The sequence below is a fragment of the Chiloscyllium punctatum genome, chromosome 16, assembly GCF_047496795.1.
Source record: "Chiloscyllium punctatum isolate Juve2018m chromosome 16, sChiPun1.3, whole genome shotgun sequence".
NCBI classification, from domain to species: domain Eukaryota; kingdom Metazoa; phylum Chordata; class Chondrichthyes; order Orectolobiformes; family Hemiscylliidae; genus Chiloscyllium; species Chiloscyllium punctatum.
The window spans coordinates 3774911-3802791 of record NC_092754.1 but is presented as its reverse complement, the minus strand read 5'-3'; the positions used below and the strand labels follow the sequence as shown (position 1 = coordinate 3802791).

Below are 27881 nucleotides of genomic sequence, written 5' to 3'. Positions count from 1 at the left end.
AAAGCAAATCTTAGCAGGATTTATACACTTAATGGTAAAGTCCTAGGGAGTAGTTGCTGAACAAAGAGACCTTGGAGTGCAGGTTCATAGCTCCTTGAAAGTGGAGTCGCAGGCAGATAGGATAGTGAAGAAGGTATTTGGTATGCTTTCCTTTATTGGTCAGAGTATTGAGTACAGGAATTGGGAGGTCATGTTGCAGCTGTACAGGACATTGGTTTGGCCACTATTGGAATATTGCATGCAAATCTGGTCTCCTTCCTATTGGAAAGATGTTGTGAAACTTGAAAGGGTTCAGAAAAGATTTCTAAGGGTGTTGCCAGGGTTGGAGGATTTGAGCTATAGGGAGAGCTGTGGCCGAAGGAGAGGTTTACAAAATTTATGATGGGCGTGGATAGGGTAAATAGGCAAAGTCTTTCCCTGAGGTTGGATAGTCTAGAACTAGAGGGCATAGGTTTAGGGTGAGCGGGGAAAGATATAAAAGAGACCTATGGGGCAACTTTTTCACACAGAAGGTGGTATGTGTATGGAATGAGCTGCCAGAGGAAGTGGTGGAGGCTGGTACACTTGCAACATTTAAGAGGCATTTGGATGGGTATATGAATAGGAAGGATTTGGAGGGATACGGGCCAGGTGCTGGCAAACTGGACGAGATTAGGTTGGGATATCTGGTCAGCATGGACGGGTTGGACCGAAGGGTCTCTTTCCATGTTGTACATCTCTATGACTAGACTCTTATATTGGCCAATATCATTACAGAATCTGGAGTAAGTAAGTCATAACTTTGAATTAATATAGAGGTGTGAGGTTGGGTGATGCAGCTGCACCATATGGGAGCTGCTGTATACACATCTGTCACAAGTGTTTGCAGCTTGAACAATTTCCGGTCTGAGTTGATGATCTGGGGTCCAAATTGCAGACATGAGGGAGAGGCAATGTCACCTGGATGCTTTTTCCCCAGGAGGTAGTCATATTTCTTAAAATTTAGATCATTCAAACTTGACCTGTGATCAAGAGCAAGAGGGTGTGAGACCGGTATGAGAACCCAAAGGGCAGCTGTTGAAGAGTCTTTGTCCCTGCAATTGTCCAACAGTATCAAGGTTCGTACAACCTATGTGGATAAGTGTGGAGATTGTTCAGAGGATGAGTGACCAGATCACAATGCAGTGCGACATGGAGTAATTCAGTTGAGTAAGGAAATAGAAAATGTGGAATGGTAGGGGATAATTTAGATAGATGCTGATCTTCGCAGCATTGGGCAAAGATCTCAAAGGTTGTGTTGCCTGCCCAATGCCAGGAATAAGGATATCTCTGGCCTGGAGAGGGATGTGATCAAGTTGTAGTCATCTACATTGGTAGTAATGACATTGGTGGGACTGGAGAGGAAATTCTGCTGACAGATTTTGAACAGCTAGGATCTAGAGTAAAAAGCATAGGGAGGCAATGGCCTAGTGCTATTATCACTGGGCTATTAATCCAGAGACCCTGTTAATGTCCAGGGCAACCTGGGTTCATATCCAAATTATGTTGGCAGGCGTATTGGCGATGACTGCAGAAATTGACTGAGACAGACAGGGTTGAAGGGGTTAAATATTTATAGCAAAAATACACAAATGTCATTTGGGAGTTGGCTGTTACGTTTCAGATCTGCTCTAGAATTTTCTTATCCTGTGAGTTATAGTTATGTTTTGACTGCCATTTTTTGCTGTTCTCTGAGAGGGAGCTTTACTTACCCAAGTAATTTTTTTTGTGTTCTTGACCAGCAAATGCCTGCTCTAGCCAGCCTGGTCGCTATTCCTCAGTGTAATTGCCTGGTCAGAATCAAACACTGGTGTGAGAGGCAAAAGGCGTGCCTTCTAACCCACTCTGTAATTTCTGTATCTCTTCGTTAAATTATCTTTTGTAATTGTTATTGGTTTATTATTTTACCTGATTTTATCTATTTGTGTTGAATTATTTTGTTTTTTAAGTATATTTTGATTTTCTAACACAGGAAATTGAGTTGATTGGGTGAAAGTAGTGATGTAAGATAAAAGGTATTCCTGCCAGTGGTGTGAGACAGCATCAAGTATTGCTTTTGGTCATTATGTTCAAGTTGAATGAAGATAACACTACAGAATCAATACTGCAGTCTTTCTCCAGATTTTCCTGGTAAGCGTTTAACATTATTATGAGGCATTGAATCTTTGCTGTTTAAATGAACCCATTTGAGATTAGTTTGTCAACATCATTTCCATTTCATAGGGCTGAGACCATTTTCTCTGATGTTGGTAGACAGAATTACACTGGTCAATAATGTAGCAACATATAAATGTCTCATTTATAAATGTGCTTGGAATGTCAGTATGCAATGACCAGAGCCATTCTTCCCAAGTGCATTTCTATAGCTGAGGCTGTTGTATGAAATTAACTTTGCCATCATGACAAGAAACGATCTGCTACATTTAAACTATGAGCACTACTTCGTAAAATCAAATCATATATTTTGTTCCACATGAATTTATTATAAACTGGGATTTAATGACCCCCTCAAATTTTGATACTGTCAGAGTATGTTTTAAAAGTTCCCTTGGGATTTTTCTTTTGGCAAATAATATTTAATGTTTGTCTCCTTTTGTCCTTGGAGGAAAATTCTTGGACAGGATTTTGTTTTATTTCCTTACGTTATCCACATTCTGCCAACATTTAAATGTCTATCAGTGTATGATGCCAGCACCACTAAAGCAGACGCAGAGTGTCCATTTCACCAGTGCATTATTGTCTCTTTTTTTTCAGTGAATCTGTGTTCTATCTGCATTACTTTCGATATAAATGTAATATCAATGTCCACTTTAGGCTGGTCTGAATCTCATTTCTTCTATTACCCCTACATTATGCGCTCTTTTAAATCTGCCAAATCTTATTCTGAAGCACCATCTGTTTTGTACAATCATCTTTTCCTCTTTACATGTTTATTTCCCATTTGGGATTTCAGTATCAAATTACTTTCAAAAGATGACTTCCATTTCCTTCATGTTTTATTTCTCCATGGTTTGCAATATACTCTTGTCTCTGTTCTACACAAAAAAAACCTTGTTTTGTGTGCATTGTAAACTATTAACATGAGATTAGAGAAGCTTATGTTCAGAATCTCTCAGTAACTGGGAACTAACGAGTTACTTGCCCCAGACAGAGGGTAATAGTTTGTATAATTTATTTTTGAGGTTATAACTTGATTCTAAATCTGACTGTTCCCCTACCTAGGGCCCCTGAATGTACATTTTCCTTTTTTTTTATTAAAAACTAACTGAATCAAGTCATTGCACAAAACGCAGCTCATAACTAAACCCAGAAGGACAAGGAAAGAGGTTGAATGAATTGGGACCTCTGAATGTTTAAGTTGAACAAAATAGGACAATTGAGATCAGGTGGAAGGGGAAGGCAGTGAGATGACAGAGCAGACTCGTTTGAAAACTTGCAACATGTTAGGTGGTGTTGATGGATCCTTGGATTGTCTGGCAGGTAAATGATAAATTTAATGATGCATTTTGTGTTATTTTCTTAACTGTGTGCACTTGTTGCATTTTGTGTGTTTCATGCCTAAAGATGGAGAGGAAAATATTACTGTGGCTGCTTCTTTGAAAACATTTACTTGTGGAGTATGATTGAGGTTTTATATTTTTGGTAAAGCATGACTGGGACAATGTTCCTGCCTAATTTATTGAATACGAGCAATTTTGAAAGGAATTAAATATGGAATTAAGTGTTAAATGATAAGGAAGAAAAAAATTACCTGATGGGTGATAAGGTGTGTAAGAGTAAGTCACCCCTAATATCAGCTGTTCATTTAATAGAGTAGTGCTTCTCAAATTTTATTCTTGTGTAGTAACATTCCCAGAAAAGTGTATAATATACTTGTCTTTTTTAAAAAATCCTTTAATGTAACATGCTCATACAATTCTGACTAGAGGATCCCAGGTGACATTCTGACATTGTTGTCACAGTATGATACTATTGTAATGTTTTCTTACATATTGTTCTAAAACATTCCTTGCCCAGCTGAAAACACAAGTTTGGTATTTATAATTTGGTTAGTGCTTCTAACTTGAAACTTTTGACTCTGTGTGAGTAGCTCTTAAAAGAATGTTATACTGGTACTTTTGGTTCTGATATCAATTCAACAACTACACTTGTAACCCAAACAGGCTTTCAGCTCATATTCCAGTTTAATTTGAGCTGATTTGATTCTTTTATCTGTTAATTATTTTATATCCACATTCGGCAAGGGGGCTTTTTGTCAGATGGTTTGCCTGAATGAAATGAATGTTAAGATTTTGCCTCGAGACAAGAAATGATGGAAGTAGACAAATTACAGTTACTAGACATGGACTTAAAAAAGCAACAGGAGTTATGTCTGGGTAGCAGTGTATAAGTGTGAGGTCATTGTCTGTAAAGGTCCGTGGATTTCTTTTGATTCCTTTCCAATAATGTGCACCTGTTGCTGATCTTTGCATCTTTTTTTCATTAACTTGCTGCAGGTTGTATTGTAAAATCTACCATCTCAGACACAATTAATTTCTGTGAATGGTTGATTGATTGCACCGAATAAGAGAGGGGGAAATGGTAGCACAATGGTAATGTTACTGGACTGGTAATCCAAAATCCAAGCTAATATTCTGAAGTTTTACTCCTACCACAGCAGATAGTGACGTTTGAATTCAATGAAACGCTACCTTAATGGTGACCTTGCATCCACTGTTGATTGCCATAAAAATTCATGATGTAATAAGTAAGTTTGTAGCACTATTTCATCAGAGAAAGAAATTGTGGCTTGCAATCAACCTTCACGATTGGTTAGTTCCCAAACTAATTCTTCTTAAATTATTTTCAATATTGATTTGAAATGCGAAATGTGTAGGAAGCCATAGATTCATACACTCAAAGAGACCATGATGTGGAGGTGCCAGTGTTGGACTGGGGTGGACAAAATCAAAAGTCACATGACACCAGGTTGCAGTCCAGTCGGATTATTTACAATTGCAAGCTTTTAGACCGCTTCACCTTCATCTCCTGATGAAGGAGCAGTGCTCTGAAAGCTTGTAATTTTAAATAAATCTGTTGGAATATGACCTGGTATGAGAGAGAGCAGAAGCAGCAGTCATGCAGCTCTCAACCCTGGAATATGACGTGGTATCGTGTGACTTTTGATTTGGTCCAAAGAGGCCATTCAGTCCACTGTGCCCGTGCTAGTGGAGTTCAAAAGACTTGATCAATTGCAAATGGAACCTGAATGCTACGAGAAGTTGTGGAGCTGAAGAATGCTAATTCCAAGTGGGTTTGAGCAAGAAACTGCCCAGGTTCTTTAATTTCTCATCCATGGTGGTAGCAGAGGGTCTCTGGCAATATTAACTTTGCTTAAACTTTACACTAAGCTTGGTGAGACCACAGCATACAGGAATAAAATGAGGAATTTAAAGTAAATGGCTGCACCCATAGGGTGTTGAGATTGAATTTCGTATGAGTGGTCGAGGCAAAACATGTAGATAAATTTAAGGGAAGCCTAGATTGATACATGAGGGAGAAGGGAGTAGAGGGTTACAACAGTAGAATTGGATGAGTGAAGACATAAGGATGGGTGGAGCTGATTACAAATTCCAGAATGAATTTGTTGGACTGAGTGGCCTATTTTGGAAAATCCTACATAAATGCTTCTCATCCACTACAAGTGAGCAAAAACTGCCTTTTTTTTCAAATTTGTTCACAGGGTGGGGATGTTGCTGGCTGCATTCCTTCTAGGTTTTTCTACTGTTCTGTGGGCGTGCAGTGGCGTCAAGAGCTGGAAATCAATGTGTCTGCTCAATTGCATGCATGGACCCTCTGAATGGCTGTGTAGTCCAGAGGAAACATTGGCTTTTGATTAGGCCAATGGTTTTTACCTATCCATAATTGTCCTTGAGAGGGTGATAGTCAACTAAATGTTTTTGAACAGCTGCAGTTCATGTGGTAAGGAACACCCAAGTGCCTTTTGGAAGGGAATTCCTGGATTTTGCCTGAAGGTATGGTGATACATTTCCAAGTCAGGATTGTGTGTGGTTTGGGGAGAACAGGCAGATGGTGCTGTTTCTATACATCTTCTAGTTGGTAGAAGTTGCAGGTTTGGAAACTGCTGTCAGAGGAGCTTAGGTCAGTTGTGGCAGTGCATCTTAGAGGTGGTACACGCTGCTGCTGCTATGCATCCATCATTGGGGGAGGGAGTGAATGTTGAAGAGGTGGATGGGGTGTCGGTCAAGTGCACTGTTTTGTCCTGGACGGTGGTGGGCATGCTGTGAGTTGGTCCTGAAAATTGAATAGTGAAGGACTACTTGCCAGTATCCTGGTAGAACAGGAAGTTTATAGAGAGGTCTCTTCAGTGAGGGGTTTCATAGTGGTTGTATATCCAGGCCAATGGAGGCCACAGCATTCCTTGTGGAGCCCTGATTGCTATTGTTGAAAAACAGTGTATTCTCTGGCCGACCAACAGCAGTCCCACGGGCGATGTGTTCATCTGAATTTGAGTGTCACTAAGAGCAACGGGGAAGTTAACTTTGGCCTGTTCTGATCAATTTTTATCCCTCAATCAATGTCTTAAAAACACTGGGTACTATCTCAGTCGGTTTTGACACCTGGTGGTCTACAAATGGGCTGCTATAGTTCCTGAATTAGTGACTATTTTGGTTTATGTTAAAAATCACACAACACCAGGTTATAGTCAAAGCGCTCTGAAAGCTAGTGCTTCCAAATAAACCTGTTGGACTAATAACCTGGTGTTGTGTGATTTTTAACTTTGTCCACCTCAGTCCAACATTGACAACTCCACATCATATTTTCGTTAAACCTTTTCTTGATGCTTTGGAGCATCCAGTGAGCATAGAACTGCACTGATAGGAATGCTGTATTCAAGTAGCTTTTTTTGTGTAAGTAGAGAGAAAATAAGAAAAGATCAGCAGGCTTTACAGAGAAGATGACTTTTAAACTCAATCCCATCCTTGCCTCTCAGCAATGTGCACATTGTACACCTTGCATTACTGTTTGAAATGAGAAGTAGAAATTGCAATTGTTTAGTTCTGCACAGTTGTTGTGCTGTCCTGTTGAGAATCTTTGCCTTAGAGAAAGTGGGTAACTTCATGCAGAAAAATAACTTTAATCACAAGACCATCAGGTAATGTCCTTGAGACCCTGCAGGTCAAGGTGACGGTGGATCCCGTTGAATGGTTCCATGAGCAGACTGACAGAATGCTCAAACTTCCAAACAAGCATCAACGTAGAGCTTGGCTGCTGGTGAAAAGGACTCTTCTTGTTGGCTCCAACCTGCACAAAGACTCTGAACAGCCCCCTGTCTCTGCACAGTGTCATTTGAGGAGTCTCTGTTAAGGGAAAAATGGTCACCTCCTTCCCTCTGGAATCTTCCTAGCAAACATGTCAAGCAAAGGATGCTCTGGTTTCGTTAGAGTTTATCTGAGCAGCTCCGTGTTGCAGGAGTCTTTTCAGTTTGGGCTTTTCTGAGGTGTGCAATCTGCGATAAGCTTCAACTGCTGCTAGAAGATCATCACATTGCTGAGAGAAGCTCTTTGTTTTGGCTGAAACTTGCTTCTACAACACTTTTTGAGTGCAAAGAGCTGCCGATGATTGTTGCCATCCAATACACCCCAGGCCCATATACCGAGGGCCACACTCAAATTGTGGGGCAGCTGCCAACATGTGAAAAGGCCACTTTTATTAATGGCCAGCAAATTTAGCTTTAGGCAATTACAACAAATCCATCCAAATGTTACTGTTTTTGAGACATTAATCCTGTGTTCAAGTAGCCGGGTTCGGTAACACAAGAACATCTTTTCCCAAGGGTAGGGAAGTTCAAAACTAGGGAGTATTATTTTAAGGTGAGAGGAGAAAGATTTAAAAGGGACCTGAGGGGCGACTTTTACGCAGAGGGTAGTGTGGAAAGAACTGCTAGAAGAAGTGGTGGATGGAGTTCGGTTACAAAATTTTAAAAGCCATTTGGACAGGCAATGATTAGGAAAGGTTTGGAGGGATATGGACTGAACTCTGGCAAATGGGAATAGTTTAGTTTGGGAAGCGTTGTCTGCATGGGCAAGTTAGACTGAAGGATCTGTTTCCGTGCTGTATGTCACTATGACAAAGCTTAAGCTCCCTGTAATACACAAAGAAGCTTGAAATTGAGCAAAATTCCTCCAGCTTGGAGTATTTTAAGTATTAATTATTGTAAAAATATTAAATAACATACTACATTGAAAGAAATCAATCTGCTTTGCACATTATGTAATGTCAATGCTCATCAATCATTATCACTCTGAAGGGAGGAAGAAAGACTCTGCCATGGTTCAAGCTGAACTTGCTTCTTCTAGTCTGTATGGCTGAGCACAACCTTACAAAGTACATTTATCTCCACGAAGACTTAGCTGCTCTTGTTAAAGTGACAGCACTAAAAACAATTTGGATGGTGTATTGTTAATTTAAAAAAAACAATTTGTGGGATGTAGCAAGACCAGCAGTCCTGGTTTTCCTTGAAGATATAGTGAGCCACTGCTTTGAAACACTCCAACCTACCTGATGCAATGTTGTTACTCAGCACAAAATTGATCAGTCAGTGGGATACTAATGGAATTTAGACATTGAGCATGTTATGTCATTTTTGTCATTGCTCAAATATATCTTGTGATCTTTTTATCAGGATATTTTGAACAAATGTTTATTTTAGTCCGAGTAAATCATCCTTTTTATGGGTCGGTGAACATTAGGAGGAGATCGATACGGCACATTGCAGAAACATATCTATTACCACATTTACCAAAAGTAGCTTTCATCATTCATTGTAACATCATCTGACTCAATATTGCAAAAGTATTCGAAACATCTTCAATATTTTGAGAAGTTCTTAAGATAAGAACTTGAGCGGCACGGTGGCACAGTGGTTAGCACTGTTGCCTCACAGCGCCAGAGATCTGGGTTCAATTCCCGCCTCAGGCGACTGACTGTGTGGAGTTTGCACATTCTCCCTGTGTCTGCGTGGGTTTCCTCCCCGGGTGCTCCGGTTTCGTCCCACAGTCCAAAGATGTGCAGGTCAGGTGAATTGGCCATGCTAAATTGCCCGTAGCGTTAGGTAAGGGGTAAATGTTGGGGTATGGGTGGGTTGCGCTTCGGCGGGTCGGTGTGAACTTGTTGGGTCGAAGGGCCTATTTCCACACTATAATGTAATCTAATCTAAAAAAATGGTTTCTGTAGTTGCTAAGCCTTCAGTGTGGTGATCAATTTTAATAAGGGCTATAAAGGATTTTGGGCACCTCCTTGTTGGCAGGACCCGATTTCTGGCAGTAATTGTACAATCACACACAGCTGGAGTTTGTCTGGTTACTGAAATTTCTGCTAGCTGTTGTCAGACGTCTGTTGGGATTTCCGTGTGTGTGGAGTTGAGCACTAACCTAGCAGGTGATGAGCGAGATTTAGAGCCCACATCTGCCTTGTGGCATTGTTGAAGTCGTTCAGAGAAAAAAAACCTCAAGTCTATGTAGAAAGAATATGATTTATCAAACCATTTGTCAGAAATTCCATTCCAAATTTCTTCCAGTAGAATGTTGGGATGTTTCAAGCCATTGTTTTTGGTCCACTCCATGGTGTCCATTTACTGACCTTTGACCTCATCCTCCTGGTAACTGTCTGAGGCTAATTAAAATCTTGGTTGAATGTTTGACCTTGAATGCCTTCTATCACATCTATGTATCAGCACCGAGAGAATCTATTTTTTTGTAACATTGTTCGACATCACCCCTTCCTCAATCAAATGTAGGTGCGACTGTCAGCCATACCTTTATTACCTAACACATTCTTAACCTGTCACAATCTACTCAGTAGAAGTATCAGGTGCCCATATCCTTAACCTGCACTAAGTGCTACATTGTTTCTAGTGCTTCCTGATTAGACATTGTCTCAAATTTAAAATTCTAATCCTTGACTTGGACTATAAGATGCAGGAGCAGAATTAGATCATTCAGCCCATCACGTCTGCTCCACCATCCCAGCGTGGCTAATTGTTTCTTAACTCCATTCTCTTGCCTTCTCCCTGTAACCCTTGATCCCCTTACCAATTGAGAAGCTACTGCTGTCTTAAATACACTCAATGACTTCAAATCCATCCATGGCTCTCTGTAACCTCCCCAACTCCAACAATCCTCCAAGACCAGAAACTCCTTGGCCTTGAGGGTGATGGAAATGGTGATCAATGATCTCAAAAGACAATTGGGTGGGAATTTAAGGAAAATAAACTTGATTGGCTTTGGGGTACAGCAAGGAAATGGTTGTCTGGATTGCTCTACAAAGGGCTGGCATGGACTTAGTGGGTTGAGAGGTGTGTCATAATTACTCTACATTGATTTTCTTCAAATTCTGGCCTCTTCTGCATCTGAGTGTGAATTATTGTGGTGTTGGTGGCTGTACCTTCAGTTTCTTAGGTCTCAAGCTCTGGAATCCCTCACTGAACCGCCCTACTTTTCTCCTTCCTCCTCTGTCCCATCGTGGAACTTTTTTTTGAGGTGCCGTATAAATGAAAGTTGTTGTAATTGAATAGCTTTACCAGAGTTGACCAAAAACATCAGGTGAGCTTCTGAGCTTAATGATTCTGAATCTAACTCTGCTGGAATTGTAGTAAAAACAATGACTGCAGATGCTGGAAACCAGATTCTGGATTACTGGTGCTGAAAGAGTACAGCAGTTCAGGCAGCATCCAAGGAGCAGTAAAATCGATGTTTCGGGCAAAAGCCCTTCATCAGGAATAAAGGCAGAGAGCCTGAAGCGTGGAGATAAGTGAGAGGAGGGTGGGGGTGGGGAGAAAGTAGCATGGAGTACAATAGGTGAGTGGGGGAGGGGATGAAGGTGATAGGTCATGGGGGGGGGAGGAGGGTGGAGTGGATAGGTGGAAAAGAAGATAGGCAGGTAGGACAAGTCATGGGGACAGTGCTGAGCTGGAAGTTGGGAACTACGGTGAGGTGGGGAAGGGGAAATGAGGAAACTGTCGAAGTCCACATTGATGCCCTGGGGTTGAAGTGTTCTGAGGTGGAAGATGAGGCGTTCTTCCTCCAGGCGTCTGGTGGTGAGGGAGCGGCGGTGAAGGAGGCCCAGGACCTCCATGTCCTCGACAGAGTGGGAGGGGGAGTTGAAATGTTGGGCCACAGGGGGGCAGTGTGGTTGATTGGTGCGGGTGTCCCGGAGATGTTCCCTAAAGCGCTCTGCTAGGAGGCGTCCAGTCTTCCCAGTGTAGAGGAGACCGCATCGGGAGCAACGGATACAATAAATGATATTGGTGGATTTGCAGGTAAAACTTTGGATGTGGAAGGCTCCTTTAGGACCTTGGGTGGAGATGAGGGAGGAGGTGTGAGCGCAGGTTTTGCAATTCCTGTGGTGGCAGGGGAAGGTGCCAGGATGGGAGAATGAGTTGGGGGTGCGTGGACCTGACCAGGTAGTCATGGAGGGGACTGTCTTTGCGGAAGGCGGAAAGGGGTGGAGAGGGAAATATATCCCTGGTGGTGGGGTCTGTTTGGAAGTGGCGGAAATGTCGGCGGATGATTTGCTTTATGTGAAGGTTGGTAGGGTGGAAGGTAAGCACCGGGGCATTCTGTCCTTGTTACGGTTGGAGGGGTGGGGTCTGCGGGCAGAGGTGCAGGATGTGGACGAGATGTGTTGGAGGGCATCTTTAACCACATGGGTCTCTAAAGAAGGAAACCATCTGTGTGTTCTGTGGTGGAACTGGTCCTCCTGAGAGCAGATCTGGTGGAGGAATTGGGAATATGGGATGGCATTTTTGCAGGAGGTGGGGTGGGAAGAGGTGTAATCCAGTAGCTGTGGGAGTCGGTGGGTTTGTAAAAAATGTCGGTATCAAGTTGGTCGTCATTTAATGGCGATGGAGAGGTCTAGGAAGGGGAGGGAGGTATCAGAGATGGTCCAGGTAAATTTAAGGTCAGGGTGGAATGTGTTGAAGTTGATGAATTGCTCAACCTCCTCGGGAGAGCACGAGGTTGCGCCAATGCAGTCATCAATGTAGCGGAGGAAGAGGTGGGGAGTGGTGCTGGTGTAATTACTCCTCCCCTCCCATCCCCTCCCCCTCCCCCTCCCCTCCCCCACTCACCCATTGTACTCTGTGCTACTTTCCCCCCACCCCCACCCTCCCCTCTCATCTCTCCACGATTCAGGCTCTCTGCCTTTATTCCTGATGGCTTTTGCCCAAACCGTCGATTTTACTGCTCCTCGGATGCTGCCTGAACTGCTGTGCTCTTCCAGCACCACTAATCCAGAATCTGCTGGAATTATGCCTTCTGAATCAAAAGAACAAATTTGGAAAAATAGCCTGAGATTAATGTATTACATGATGAATTGTTTTGATTGTTTCCTGGGTGCAGTGCACAATGAAAGACAAATGTATGATTAATATGTAGCTGTGAAGGATTGATATCCATGGAGAAAATGCTGAAATACTCTGGTCAGGTAACAGACGTGGATTGAACATCATTGAAAAACTACCAACCTGCAACATTAACTCTGTTTTTCTGTCTGTACAAAGGCTGCCTGACCTGAGTATGTCCAGCATTTTCAGTTTTTGCTTTTATATTTCTAGTATATAGTTTTTGCTTTGTCATAGAGATAATTAGTGTCCCTATTTTTGGCAGCAGAAAGATGAAGGAATGACCAAGTGATGAGGTACTAGGGCCTGGAAAGTGAACTGGAGTTGAGAAGAGGAAGGAGGCAGTTTTACACACTTTCACCCAGAATATGGAATACATTGCCTGAGGGCGTGATGGAGGCAGATACTCTCATAACATTTAAGATGCGTTTGGATGAGCACTTAAAATGCTGAGGCATAATAGACTATGGACCAAGTGCAGCTAAACAGGGTTAGTGTAATTTAGTGTTTGTTGGCTAGTATAGACATGCTGGGCTGAAGGGCTATGAGTATATGGGGCCGAAGGCAGGGGGAAAGGAAATAAAATACGCATAATGTAAGTATCGGTTTGGTTTGTGGAAGTGAGAAATGGGGAAAAAGCCGTTAGTTCCACTAAGCCTCCATCCTCCCACCCCTGTTCCCCTAGATGTGTGTCATGAAATCTGACCTTGCATATAAAACTATCATAGCTTTTTAAGGATACTCCAACAACACAGCACTAATCTTATGGTTTCCAATTTGGAAAATTTTACCTCATCATCTGAATGTTTGGACTAATTTGATAGAATGTTATCATCATGTAAGCACCAACTATAGATGGTGTATATCTACTAGTCCTAAATATAGATTTGAACAGTCTGCAGTTTTTTGGCAATAGTTCAGTGTCTTTGCTTAACAGATTACCTAACAATGTTAGAAATCACAAGTTCAGTTGCTAAATTGATCTTTGTATGAAAAGCATCTCCATTTATTTGACAAATTGATGTTTTAACATTAGATCCTAAAACCTGTCTGCAACAATTGGAAGCACTGTCTGTTGCATGCAATTGTGTTATCTATCTTCACCATGAGAGAGAAACAAAGACAATTGACATTTTCTTGTGGTCTTGCCAAGAAGTAATTGGTGCAGAATTCAGCTGTTTGACCCATCGAAACCACTCCCCTATTCAATCATGGCTGGCTTTTGCTTTCGTTCTCCTTCCTTCTCCCCATATCCTTTGATTTCCCTTAGCAATCAAGAGCCTATCTATCTCTTAAATCCACTGTGACTTGGCCTTCACAACCTTCTCTGGCAATGAATTCTACCACCCTCTGGCTGAAGCAATTCCTCTTCATTTCCATTCTAAATGATCATGCCTTCACTCTGAGGCTGTGCCCTCAGCTCCGAGTCTCTCCTAGTAGTGGAAACATCATCTCCACATCCAGTATATCCAGGCCCCTCAGTATTCTGTAAGTTTTAATGAGATCCCCATCATCACTCTAAATTCCACTGAGTACAGACTCCGGTCCCTTGATCACTCCTCATAGACAAGTCTCTTGTTACGTTCTTTTTCTTGAGATTCTTACATACCTGATGCAACTGCAATACGTCAACTCTGTGAACAGCAAAAACTTTTGGAGGAACCCTTAACATACTTTGCCATGCTTGTGAAATCATGTAAGGAGATGTCCCTGAACAAAGAAACAGTCCTTCTTTTATATAAGACCTTTACATCACAGTCTGCAATGCCCACAAGACAGCCCCCAGCCACTCTTCCATAGTCACATGCCACTCAAAACAGTGCAGTGACCTGATCATCTCTAGAAACAATGTAACGTAAATCATCCCTTAAATGGCTAGATCTAGTGTTTTTTTTAACTACAGGTTGTGGTCAGAATTCCAACTGCAATGTTCTTATCGATTCTGAATAGGCGATGATGACAATGTAACTTTTTTTACATACTACCTGCAAGACAAAGACATACCACCCTAAGACAGAGGCATACCACACTACAGTCAGGACATCCAAATTCCTGCAGGCCAGCAGAGCAAATTAACCATATAATATCTCACCCTCTCCCCTGGGATCATTATTGTAAACCTCTTTAGGCCAGCATATCCTTCCTTAGGTATAGGGTGATTAGATAAACTGCTCACATTATTTCAAAATGTGGTCTGACTAAAGCCTTATACAGCCTCAGCAGAATATCCATGCTCTTATACTCTAGTCCTCTTGAAATTTAATGCTAATGTTGTGTTTGCTTTCCTAACTGCCAATTGCACATTAACTTAAAAAGAATCCTGAACTAGAAGTGCCAACTCCCTTTGTCCTTCAGATTTCCAAAGTCTTTCCCCATTTAGAAAATAGCATATGTCTCTATTCTTCCATCCAAAGTGCATAACCTTTCATTTTCCACATTGTATTCCATCTACTACTACTTTGCCCACTCTTCTGGCCTGTCCAAGTCCTTCTGCAGCCTCCCTGCCTTGTCAATACTACATGTCCTTCCACCTAACTTTGTGACATCTGCAAACTTAGCAACAATGTCCTCAGTCCCTTCATTCACATCAATAATGTATAATGTGAATAGTTGTGGTCCCTACATTGACTCATGTGGAACTCCACTAGTCACTAGCTTATATCCTGAAAATGATCCCTTTTCCCCCACTTTCTGCTAAATCAACCAGTCATCTATCCATACCCCCAACACTTATGAGCTCTTATTTAGCAGCATCCTTTGCAGCACCTTGTCAAAGCTCTTTAGAATCCAATTAGATCCCATCTACTGGCCCTCCTTTGTCTAATTTGTTCATATCTCCTTCAGAATTCTCAGTTTTGTTAAGCATGACCTGCCCTTGCTGAAGCTGTGCTGACTCAGCCCTATTTCACCACTCACTTCCAAGTACTCTGCAGTCTCCTTAATAATGGACTCTCAAATCTTACCAACCACTGAGGTCGGGCTAACCGACCTATAATTTTCATTGACATGGCAAACCATTGATGTGTGTAGCTCAATTGAATATACAGCCTGTAATTTACCAATTTTGGTTGGGTTGTAAACTACTGTACTGCTTGCTGACTCTCTAATCTGCATTTTACAACTGGCTACTACCAGTATCAATGTCACCTCACTGTGTGCTTAACTCTGTTTTCAATTCAGTGCACACAAAAGTGAACTATATTTTGTGTGTGTGTGTGTATATATATATATTTTGTATGAAATATATTTACATAATATAAACACCTGGTTGCTTTTCATTCAACCAACCTATTTGTATGGGTTAACACATTCATAGTGGTTTGTTTGTTTTGTTTATTATGGAGGCCAAAACTTCAGCTGCTTCAACTGACTTCTAAAGAGTATTCCCCCACAGTTACTCAAACAGCTAGAGAAATACCCCAAAATACTCTTTGAAACAGTGAATTTTGAGAAGATTTGTAACTCCGGTTGAGATTCTGGATGTCGATTTGCTCGCTGAGCTGGGAGGTTCATTTCCAGACGTTTCATCATACTAGGTAACATCTTCAGTGGGCCTCAGGCGAAGCCTTTTGAAACAGTTTTCAATCTAATGGAAATCTGATTTTATACGGGCCTGATAATCTTGGACATGTGGGCAAGCTGGAGCATCTCTAGCCAGGCCCTGCTGCAGATCACTAAATACAAGAGTATATGAATCCTCTGAACAAATATGGTTTGCAGTTTGATACTTTGAATATGTCCAGTCAAGTTTTGGTGTGCATGATGTTACAAAGAATTGGATGTGTAATAACACAAGAAATAAACAATATTACCTCTTGGATAGAGCTAAAACTTGTGCAAATCTTTTTAATCCTTCTCGCTTATTTAAGAAGTTTTTAAGATCCTAAGAAGCCTTTTGTCATGCACAATGTATTTGCTGATTTTTGTACTGGTCCCACCACATCCAATGTGCTATTGTTGTGGTCAAGGCCACCACCTGTCACAAAATGTGTGTTCTCGCAGATCACCAAACACTGACTTGTCCTGGCCTATTGCCCCACTCCCTATTTCGAAGTTAAAAATCACAACACCAGGTTATAGACCAACAGGTTTATTTGGAATTACGAGCTTTCGAGGTGCTGCCTCTTCATCAACCACCTGATGAAGGAGCAGCACTCCAAAAGCTAGTGCTTCCAAATAAACCTATTGGACTATAACCTGGTGTTGTGTGGTTTTTAACTTTGTCCACCCCAGTCCAACACCGGCACCTACAAATCATTTCTGTTTCAAGGCAGTCTTGTTATCTCAGTTAATTATAATGTGTGACAAAAATACATCAATAGCATGAATTGCACTTTTAGCAGAAGCTAAAAAGCTAGCTAGCTAATTTGTGTGGTGACGGACTAAACTGTAAAGCACCTGAAGAATAAATCATTTTAACTACTACATTATTTCTAAATATGGTACAAATTCACAAGCATTTAAAATGAAAAGAAAGCATAAACCTTTGGTCATGTGCGGCAGGATCTTATCATATGTCTAACCATAATATGCATATATAGACAAAACTATATTAGGCATAGAATATCTGTTACTTATTGTTTCCCAGAATTGAAAAGCAGAATTAATTGATCACTTGGTTCTTGCAGTATCACTTTTTTTCACCAGTCATCTGTCACTTTCTTATGCAGCAATTAGTGACGAGGCCTGAGAGAAATCAATTTGTGGGAGCTTTAGGGTGGCACAATGATTAGCACAGCTGCTTCTCAGCACCAGGGACCCGGGTTCGATTCCAGCCTTGGACGACAGTCTCAGTGGAGTTTGCACATTCTCCCCATGTTTGCGTGAAGTTCTTCTGAGTGCACTGGTTTCCTTCCACAGTCGAAAGATGTGCAAGTTTGGGTGGATTGGCCTTGGGAAATTGCCCATAGTGTCCAGAGGTGTGCAGGTTAGGTGGGTTAGTCATGGGAAGTGCAGGGAAGGGGATGGGGAGGGCTGTTGGGGTTGGGTGAGCGGGTGGTGTGTCTGGTGGCATGCTCCTTGGAGGGTCTGTGTGGACTTGATGGGCAGAATGTCCACCTTCCACGCTGTAGGGATTCGGTTATTCTTTAATAATCTAATTATAAATGTCCTGAAATAATTTTCAAAGTATTGATCTATTGTTGTAATTTATTGCATTCTTAGTGTATGCACAAAAATTTTAAGTTCTTGAGAACCAGCTTTTAATAATCTGATTTAAACTTTTGTTTGTGCACGTTATTGAAAATGTTTTTAAAAAATCATTATTTTTGGAAGCTTAATGGAAGCTGTGGAAGCTCCCTCTTAATGCAAGCTGTGGAAGCTCCCTCTTTATGACTGCCAGGCTCTTGATATTTAAACATTTGCTTGTTGTAATTGAAACTAACTTTTGCATTACTATGTTCACTTAATTGCTTGGAAAGTTAAGATTAAATGATTTCTTATTGAAGTAACAGATCACTTAGATTTTGTTTCGTTGCAAAATAAGTTCAATCCAAGTAAGTGCAATGTAATGACAGCTGAGTGTTTTGAGGTGGTCTCTAATTCACTCTTTGCAACATCAAATTTGAAGCCTTAAAGTCCAGGAAATCTACTGAAATGTTTTTAATGTTTAAAGATTCATAGAGTTCACCAGCATTTATGCACTGTAGAATTTTGTTTACATGTTTAAGTATACATTCATTGAGCATTGTTTTGGAACCAGGAATTAGAGTGGGGGAATGAAGTTGAGATACAGATTGGCTAGAATCTAACTGAATGATGGGACAGACTTCCAAAGCTGAATGACCTACTCTTGTTTCTGTTCCCGTGTACACCTCTGTGAATCATCGTCTAACTTTTTAACTTCACCTTGGAAAAGAATCCCAACTTTGTTACTCTCAAAACATAACTGAAACCCCTCCAAAACAAAACCTTTTTCTAATCAACTTGCACAGAGGTGTTATTTATACACCTCTTGAATTGATGGGACTTGAACTGGGACCTCCTGGCTCCAAGGTAAGGATAGTACCACCACACCACAAGAGCCCCTGAATTCCCTGAAGTCTGCTGCACCAGCTCCAGTTTGTCCCCCTCCTCCTTATTCTGAATATAATTTGGGCAAGTACTTATCATTGTTGTGGTTCTGTTCGCCGAGCTGGGAATTTGTCTTGCAAACGTTTTGTCCCCTGTCTAGGTGACATCCTCAGTGCTTGGGAGCCTCCTGTGAAGCGCTTCTGTGCTGTTTCCTCCGGCATTTATAGTGGCTTGTCTCTGCCACTTCCGGTTGTCAGTTCCAGCTGTCCATTGCAGTGATCGGTATATTGGGTCCAGGTCGATGTGCTTATTGATTGAATCTGTGGATGAGTGCCATGCCTCTAGGAATTCCCTGGCTGTTCTCTGTTTGGCTTGTCCTATAATAGTAGTGTTGTCCCAGTCGAATTCATGTTGCTTGTCATCTGCGTGTGTGGCTACTAAGGATAGCTGGTCGTGTCGTTTCGTGGCTAGTTGGTGTTCGTGGATGCGGATCATTAGCTGTCGTCTTGTTTGTCCTCTGTAGTGTTTTGTGCAGTCCTTGCACTGGCCACTGCAGCGGACAGCTGGAACTGACAACTGGAAGCGGCAGAGACAAGCCACTATAAATGCCAGAGGGAATATCACAGAAGCGCTTCACAGGAGGCTCCCAAGCACTGAGGATGTCACCTAGACAGGGGGCGAAACGTTTGCAACACAAATTCCCAGCTCGGCGAACAGAACCACAACAACGAGCACCCGAGCTACCAATCTTCTCCCAAACTTTGAAGTACTTATCACGATAAATCTCTTCCAAAGTGGTTGGCTGCTATTTGTAGTTGAGCCTTGAGGAAGAGCATTTGGCAAGTAATTGGATAATGGAGAGCATCACACTCAAGATGAAATTGATCCTTGCTAATGCCCATTTCCAACAGATTGGCCAATTTATGCCTTCTAATTGAGGGACATAAGAATTGCAAACAATAAATTTGTTCCCAAATCTAACTGTAAAATGGACCAAAAATAAGAGAAGCAAAACCTTATGTTGACTCTGATCAGTAGATATTACTATTACCCTGAATATCCCGGATTCATAGAATCCCTACAGTGTGGAAGCAGGCCTTTAAGCTGATTGAGTCCCCACTAAACCTCCAAACAGTTGCCTAATCTGGGAGTGGGGTAAACCTGAATTTCTGATGGCTAATCCACCTAATCTACAAATCCCTGGGCACTTTGGGCAATTTAGCATGTCCGATCCACCTAACCTACACACACACCTTTTGGGCTGTGGGAAGAAACCAAAGCACCTGGAGGAAACCCACACAGACAATAGCAGAATGTGCAAACTCCACCCAGACAGTCGCTGAAGGTGGAATCAAATCCGGGTCCCAGGCTGTGTGTAGCTAAATGACTGAGTTACTGTGCCACCCATGTGTTAATCCTTTTTGCACCTTTTTAAGACTAGTGTATTTCTTGGACTTTGGCTGCTCAAGCAGTGAACTGCACGATTTTCAAGTTGGTACACATTTTCAAACCTCTGACAATGGTCATGTTTTTGTACAGCTTCAGTTAGTTGAACTTTGATTTTAATAAAGCTTTATATTACTTCATTATCATTTGGGAATTTGTATTATTAAGTAAGATAATTTGGTTTTTAGTTTGAGTTCTGAATAGTTTGAGTACTTGTTGTTCTAAGAGGTCAGAAAGTCATTTTTGAAGAGTGAGCTAAAGACAATTTCTAAGAAAGCGTATGACTTAAATGACTAGCTGCTGCCTTGGGAACTAATGAAAGTTTATTTACTAAGTTAAGATTTTAGCCACCAGAAACTACATATTCAGAGGCTACAATCGGGTTTCAGTCAGGAAGAAAAGATTCAAACCAACAGAAGGGCAGTTTACTTCTAACCAGTCAAATCTGCGACAGAGGCTTAAACCATTTTAGCAATTCAAATAGGGTTTTTGTTTAAGTTCAGTTAAGAAAAATCAGTAACTTGGTAAGGGTCTATATATCTTGAGGAGAAACAGTAATGGAGAGCTTCATATTTGATGAATGTGTAGAACACCTAAAGGGAAATACTTACTTTGTTGTCATTTGAATAAGAAATTAAAGACTTAAACTGGAGTGATGCTTTACTGGGGGAGAGAATATTACTGGGAAAAATGTTAAATGTTTGATTTTGCTGTTTAATATGAGATATTTTCAAATTGTCTTAGTTTATTACATAGAAGAAAAAGAAACTGCGGTACTTTAGTTAAAAGTACATTGGTAACCTTGTATGACTGTGTCCTGACTGTCTACCATGGGAACCATGAAACTTATGGTCTGTCAACTAAGTTTCACTCCAGGATCGAGCTGTTCAGTATTACCATCAGCTGGGATCATAACAGGATGTAATAGTTTTATTCCATGGCACAAAAAACTGAGTTTACGTTTCACCCCTTACTTTTGATCACATTTATCCACATACACTGCCTTAATTTTTCCCACTGAAGAAGAAAGAATTAGTATTTAAATTAAATTGAGGAATCCAAGTTGAATTCTTAAGAATTCTAGTCTGTTTTGCTCAATAATCGAACTGAATTAATTTTCTTTGTGCAAAACATTTCTTGTCCCACTTCTCAATGTCTAAGTCCTCCACCTGATTTGATTCCAAATTGCCATAATTGTTCTGATTTTCAAAATGTGAGGTGGAATAAAATATTTAGTAAAATGTGAAATAAATGGACTTCAGTAAGGCTTTGACAAGATTCTTCATGGTTAGCAAGGTTAGGTCACATCGAATAGAGGGAGAATTAGCCTTTTGGATACAGAACTGGCTCGGAGGTAGAAGATGGAGGGTTGCTTTTCAGACTGGAGGCCTGTGACCAATGGTGTGCCATAAGGATTGGTGTTGGGTCCACTGCTTTTCGTCATTCATGTACATGATTTGGACGTCAGCATAGGAGGTATGGTTAATAAATTTACAGATGACACCAAAATTGGAGGTGTAGTGAACCATGAAGGTTACCTCAGAGTACAATAGGACTTTGATCTGATGGGCCAGTGGGTTGAGGAGCAGTAGACGGTGGGCAGCATGGTGGCACAGTGGTTAGCACTGCTGCCTCACAGCGCCAGGTTCAATTCCTGCCTCGGGCAACTGTCTGTGTGGAGTTTGCAGATTCTCCCCATGTCTGTGTGGGTTTTCTCCCACAGTCTAAAGATGTGCAGGTTAGGTGAATTGGCCATGCTAAATTGCTAATAGTGTTAGGTGAAGGGGTAATTGTAGGGGAAAGGGTGTGGGTTGGTTGCTCTTTGGAGGGTCGGTGTGGACCTGTTGGGCTGAAGGGCCTATTTCCACACTGTAAGTAATCTAATCTAAGTAACCTAAACTAATTTAATTAAATGAGGGGTGCTGCATTTTGGAAAGGCAAATCAGGGCAGGTCTTGTACACTTCATGGTGAGGTCCTGAGGAGTGTTGCTGAACAAAGAGACCTTGGAGTGCAGGTTCATAGCTCCTTTGAAAGTGGAGTTGCAGGTGGATAGGATAGTGAAGGTGTTTGGTATGCATTCTTTTATTGGTTAGTGCATTGAGTTTAGGAGTTGGGAGGTCATGCTGTGGCTGTACAGGACATTGCTTAGGCCATTTTTGGGATAGTGGGTTCGTTTCTAGTCTCTCTGCTGTAGGAATGATGTTGTGAAATTTGAAAGGGTCCAGAAAAGATTTACAAAGATGTTGCCAGGGTTGGAGGGTTTGAGCTATAGAGAGGCTGAATAGGCCGAGGCCATTTTCCCTGGAGCATTGGAGGCTGAGGGGTGACCTTAGAGGTTTATAAAATCATCATGAAGGGTATGGATAAGGTAAATAGACAAGGTCTTATCCCCAGGTTGGAGGACATCAAAACTAGAAAGCATAGGATTAGAGTGGGAGGGGAAAAGACTTAAAAGGAACCTAAGGAGCAACTTTTTCACTCAGTGTGGTGCATGTATGGAATGAGCTGCCAGAGGAAGTGGTAGAGACTGGTCCAATAACAACATTGAAAACGCATCTGGATGGGTACATGAATAGAAAGGGATATAAGCCAAATGCTGGTAAATGGGACTAGATTTATCAAGTATATCTGACATGGACAAGTTGGACCGAAGGATCTATTTCCATGCTATACATCTGACTGTAAGTCAAATACTTTTTCTCACTTTATTTAGTTTATCATTTATCCATCGGTGCAGTTTTTATTTAGGTTTTGCGTTTATATACAAATGTTAGAGTATGTCAGTGTCGTTGCTATTTTGGATCACTGATCTCTCTGTTCATAATGGCAAACTAAATGTACTTTCCAGGAGAGAAAATCTTATTTCTGAAATGTCTCGGCAATGTAGATAAATTGTCAAGAGTGTAGTGCTGAAAAAGCATATGAGATAAGGCTGTGCTTTTCCAACATCACACTCTCAACTCTGATCTCCAGCATCTCTTGTCCTCACTTTCTTCAAAGTAGATCTGTGGCTGTTTTTTGACAAATGAACAGCCATCATATCAACAAGTGTCTACAGTCTCAGAATAGAGAAGAATGTAGTAAATGTTAATCCTTTAATAGTAAATCAGCAGTTTGTCCTGATGTTTAATTTCTGATAAAAACCCTTCAATTTAAGAAACTGTTAATTCTACAGATCTTCATAATACATTTTGGAAGGAAAATTCAAAATTAATTTTGAAGCATCTAGTTGTCGTAAACTCCTTGACATTTTTTATTGTATTTACTAAAAAGTAAACCCAGAGAACTGCAGACATTGGAAATCAGAAGTAAGATCAGAAATTGCTAGGATAATTCAGCAAACCTGGCAGCATCCGTGGAGAGAAAACAGAATTAATATTTTGGGTGCAGTGACCCTTCTCCAAACTTCATTGTGCACACATCAATGAGCATCACTGTTTCTCCCATTATGATGCAGAGAAGGATACTTCCAAAACAGCTAAGGGCAGTACCCAAAGGAGTTTCTGTAGTGATTTCCTCAGGTTGACAACCACAAACACCTTTCTTTGTACTAGGTGTGATTTCAGTCAATGAAGAAATTACATTTGTTTCCCAATGACTTCAGTCTTTCCAGGGCTCATACTTGGTTAAGTGCTGTCCAGAGTTGTCACCCTTGCAGCATCTCTTGAATTTAGCTATCCTAGATAAGTGTTGGCAAATGGGACTAGATGAGGTTGGGATATCTGGTCGGCATGAACAAGTTGGACCGAAGGGTCTATTTCAGCAATTCAGCTCTTTGAACATCCTCCACTCTTTGAAACATAGATGATCTTCTACTTTTCACGTTATTTCCCTGCATTATCCCCATAAACCTGTATGTCTCTATAGAAATCGATTGATTTCTGTCTCAAACATACTCCTTTTAAATTCAAGTCAAGTAGCCATCATCTCGACCATAGGACTGCTTTCTCATATAGAGATGGTCATGGGGAGGGGAGAAGTTGAGGAGAGTCCTTTTATGGTAAACTCAGCCATGCGTGGATTGAACCCATGCTACTGCTATCACACTGCTTTGCAAACCAAACTTCCAGCCAACTGAGCTAAACCAACATTGCGAAGATACTAAACCACCGAGTGTGCACTTTACTCTGAGGCAGACAATTCCAAGAATTCATCAGCCTCTGAGTGAATAAATTCCTGGTCTCAGTGCTAATTGGCATCCCCCTTCTTCTAAGATGGTGTCTCTTGATAATAGACAGTGGCAGCTGGGGCAGCAACCTTTCTGCATCTATCCTGCCAAGCTCTGTAAGAATTCATTATGTTTGAATGAGATCACCATGTCTGCAGCAAACTTGTAATGAGGTTTTCATTGGAGTGGCTCTGCTTAAAATTATTTCTCCTCTCGCTTCCAATTCTGATGAGAGTGAGATGAAAGGTAAACTCATCATAGCCCAAAGGACATTGGGGCTGCTCCCTGTTACAGAGAGATGACTGGTGGTGAGTTTAACCTGAGGGTCCCATGCCATGAGATGAAGTTGAGAAGGCAGGTCCATCATGGTAACCTCAACCACCTAAGACATGGCACTGCATCAAAACCAGCCATCCAAACAACTGGGCTAACCGACCCACCCCATCTATGACAAGTGTATCACTAACCTGAAATGTTAATTTTAGTTTTCTCTGGCACATTGGATGATCTGATGTGTTTTATTATTTGTATTGTGAGTGAATGTTGGAAGTGAAATGTCAAACGTGCATCCTGCTATATGTTTGGAATTTATGTTCAAATAAAAACCTTGATTTTTCAAATGTCACCTTGATTTTTATCTGAAAAGAACTGACCTCTGGAGGAAATCTTCTAAATTCTTTATATTTTGTGGAAATCTGTTAGGATGTGCTGAGTTGCTTGGTTCACTTTTTTCTTTAGCAAAACTGAATTGATGGACAACTTGTGACTTTTTTCAAGTCAAAGGTGACAAGGGGAACTGTAATAAGAACAAGAGATTCTAGGGTTGATCCATGATCTCCACTGAGTTGACTTTGTAGGTAAAAAGAGTTAATGGTAATTGTATTATCACTAGGATTGGGGATTTCGAGATGAGAAGGCACATTTTTAATGTCCGAATACAGAGATTTTAAAAAAGACATGAGGCAAATATTTTATATAGGGTGGTTTTTGTGTGTAATGATCTTCCTGAGGAAGTGGTGGATGTGGGTACAATTACAATGTTTTTAAAAAAGCTTTGGATAAATACATGAATAGGAAAGGTTCAGAGGGATGTAGGCCAGGAGCTAGGTGGGTCTAGTTTAGTTTGGAATTATCTTTGGCAGGGACTCGTTAGACCAAAAGGGCCTGTTTCCATGCTGTGTGACTTTTTGACTAAAAAAAGTCTATGTATTATGAAAAATGTTTGAAGGTCTGGCTACAATGCGAATGTCTCCATGTTAATTGCTATCCAAAGCTCACAGTGTAGGTTCATGCTTAGACTAAGAACTTGCGCATTTTTGGGGGTGGAAGGGTGGAAATAGTTGGGGTGGTGAAAGAAGTAGTAGAACAACACGTATTACACAGTGCGAGTCAGTGGATTTGTCGAAGAAGTTCACTATGAAAGCCAGTGGGAGGAAAAGTCTTGTATTATTCTTGGAGTGAGGGTTACCAACATTTGAAATGCTGGTATTCTATGTAGAAACCTTTTACATTTTCTCAGCAAAGTGTTTTTAAAAAATATTTTATTAGTAAGACAATGAGGTAAAAACCATGCTCACCTTTCATCTGCAATATATAGAAATGATCTGTTTGCCTTTGAACTGTTTATTTAAACTGGGGTCATGGGTTTTTTTTAAAAAGTTGCTTTTAAATTTACAAAAACCAAACCATTTTGACACAGTGTAAGTGTGGAAATTAACTCTGTTTTTGTCATATGCTGCTTATTAATTTGTAAAGAATTGAGGGCAAGGATATTCCTTTCTGTTTAGGAGGGCACATTCTCCAGTTTTCCATTGAGGTGTGCAATATTAATCATCTGATTTTAAAAAAATATACTTTGGAGCATTAGCATATGTACAAGTTCTGGTCAATTCTGTGAAGTTTTTAAAATATGGTCAGAAAATAATTTTGATCAGGGATCTACGTGTATCAATTCCAAGGAGAAACCAGTCTGCAACAGTGTGTCTAGGAGAAATCCATTAGTTGCTGGTTAAATTGTTTATTCTGTTGGATTTATTAAAGATAGAGTAAACATATTAAGATAATTAGACAAGTTTTTACTTCAGAACAGAAAGTTCAAATTAGATCAGAAGAATCTGAACTTCAGTTCAGATGGGAGAATAGTTTCTCCTAGCAAGGAAACTAAAGTTTTCCCAGTTCAGAGGAATCTGTTATCTCTGCAGAAGTGGTTACTATTCTGACATTTCCAAGCAGAGAGAGTTTGGATAGAAATTTCAAGTTGTTAAAGCTGAGAAACTATAGGTCACGAGAATGGAATGGTTCAAGGCTATGGGGAGAAAGCTGGATCAGATAACTGAGTTCTATGATCCCCCGTGGTCACATTGAAAGGTGGGGCAGGTTCAAATGGCCAGTTGTGCTTCTATTTTCTGTTTCTATGTTCATGCTAACAGACTTGGAAAGAAATTGTAAAACAAAAGGTCTCAACAGCTCAAAGGGAAGAAACTGATAAGTGACAGTTAAATAAAGATTTTAAAAGCGGAGATTGGAGTGTGATGGTATTTTGGGATTGAGCTTCTATAACTGTTTTGTGAAGCAGTTTGAAAGTTTGTTTTGATATGTTAAAACATTCCTAACTGTCTTTTTTATGCATGTAACTTTATATTATGTAACAGACCTTTTTGTTAAATGACATTTGCATCCACGTGAAAATGTGCATGATTTTAATTTTCTGAAGTTATTAAGCACATGATCTGTCAAGCCAGGTTTCATTCTGGAATCTGACTTAGTCAGGTGTTACCATCAGCTGGCATCATGCAGCATGTAAGGCCATCAAATGATGTGGCTGACCAGATGTTATAAACCAAAAAAATGCAATATTTTAAAGATTAAAGTAACTTTAATGAAATGAAGAGAATATTCAACTCTTTCCTTTTGACAAAAAAGTGTGCACTGCCATCTAGTCTTGAATGCATTCGAGGAATGTTTAGCATAACTTTGTATTTGAGTATACAAAACACTCTTGCTTAAGTTGTACCTGAGATCTTCACAACTTCAGTATGTAGAGTCATTGCTGCTACTGTTCAGTGTAATGTTATTTCATTCACTTTATGGAAAAATGCGATGTTGCTCCAGAGAGTTTTCAGAATTATCAGATTTCATATTGTCAGTTTGTTTTCTAGATGTAATTTGCTTCCATTTTAATCTTAAAATAAGGTGAAAACATGAGAAATGTCTGGAACAAAATGTAAATTTGTTGGTGACCCAATAATTGTGATGCTGCAGAGTAGGAGAAAAACTGGTTAACTATAACGGCACAGCTTTTACTTCTGTGAAAGAAAACCAAACATTTGATGTTAGGAGAGCTCAGAGTTCAGCTTTCTGATACAAGCGCAGCTCAAATATTTGCTTTGATAAAGGGTTGATTACTAACTCACATTATTCTTTTTAAATATAGTCAGAGTGAACTTGTTCAACAATATTGCATTTAATCTGGAGTTCGTTCTGTAGTCAGTTAACTGGTAAGGACTTTTACAAAAAGACCTTATTCTTTGAGGACAAGTAGGCAAAAATTGGACAGTATTACCATCTATATTTGTTAACATGCGTGTCTTATGGCAAGTGAAGACAAGGTCAGTTATGTTGGTGTTGTCTTCATGGTTTGATGGCAAAACTAAACCTTAAGGGAGGATTCTGTGATCTCACATTTCCAACAGTATTCTGGACTCGATGACAATGGTGATAGTGAGTCAGGGCTATAGTATTGGAGCATCAGCTGGATTCTGTGCTGTGAATGCAGTGTCATGATCCCTTCTTTATCAATGCCCACACCTGAATATTAACTATTAAGGAGTTAA

The 27881-nt window shown here is 40.6% G+C and overlaps 1 protein-coding gene across 6 annotated transcripts in view; it reads left to right on the top strand.

Moving 5' to 3' along the window:
- Positions 1 to 27881, top strand: part of mib2 (MIB E3 ubiquitin protein ligase 2) — a 229932-nt gene that overhangs the window by 20546 nt on the left and 181505 nt on the right. The window contains exon 1 of one of the 6 annotated variants that reach the window (XM_072586019.1): positions 2033 to 2148. The exons of 4 other annotated variants lie outside the window; for them this stretch is intronic. The gene's annotated coding sequence lies outside the window, so the exon portion shown is untranslated. Of the gene's footprint in view, positions 1 to 2032; positions 2149 to 3382; positions 3499 to 27881 lie in introns of those variants that run through there. One more of the 6 variants, XM_072586022.1, reaches the window with a different exon arrangement.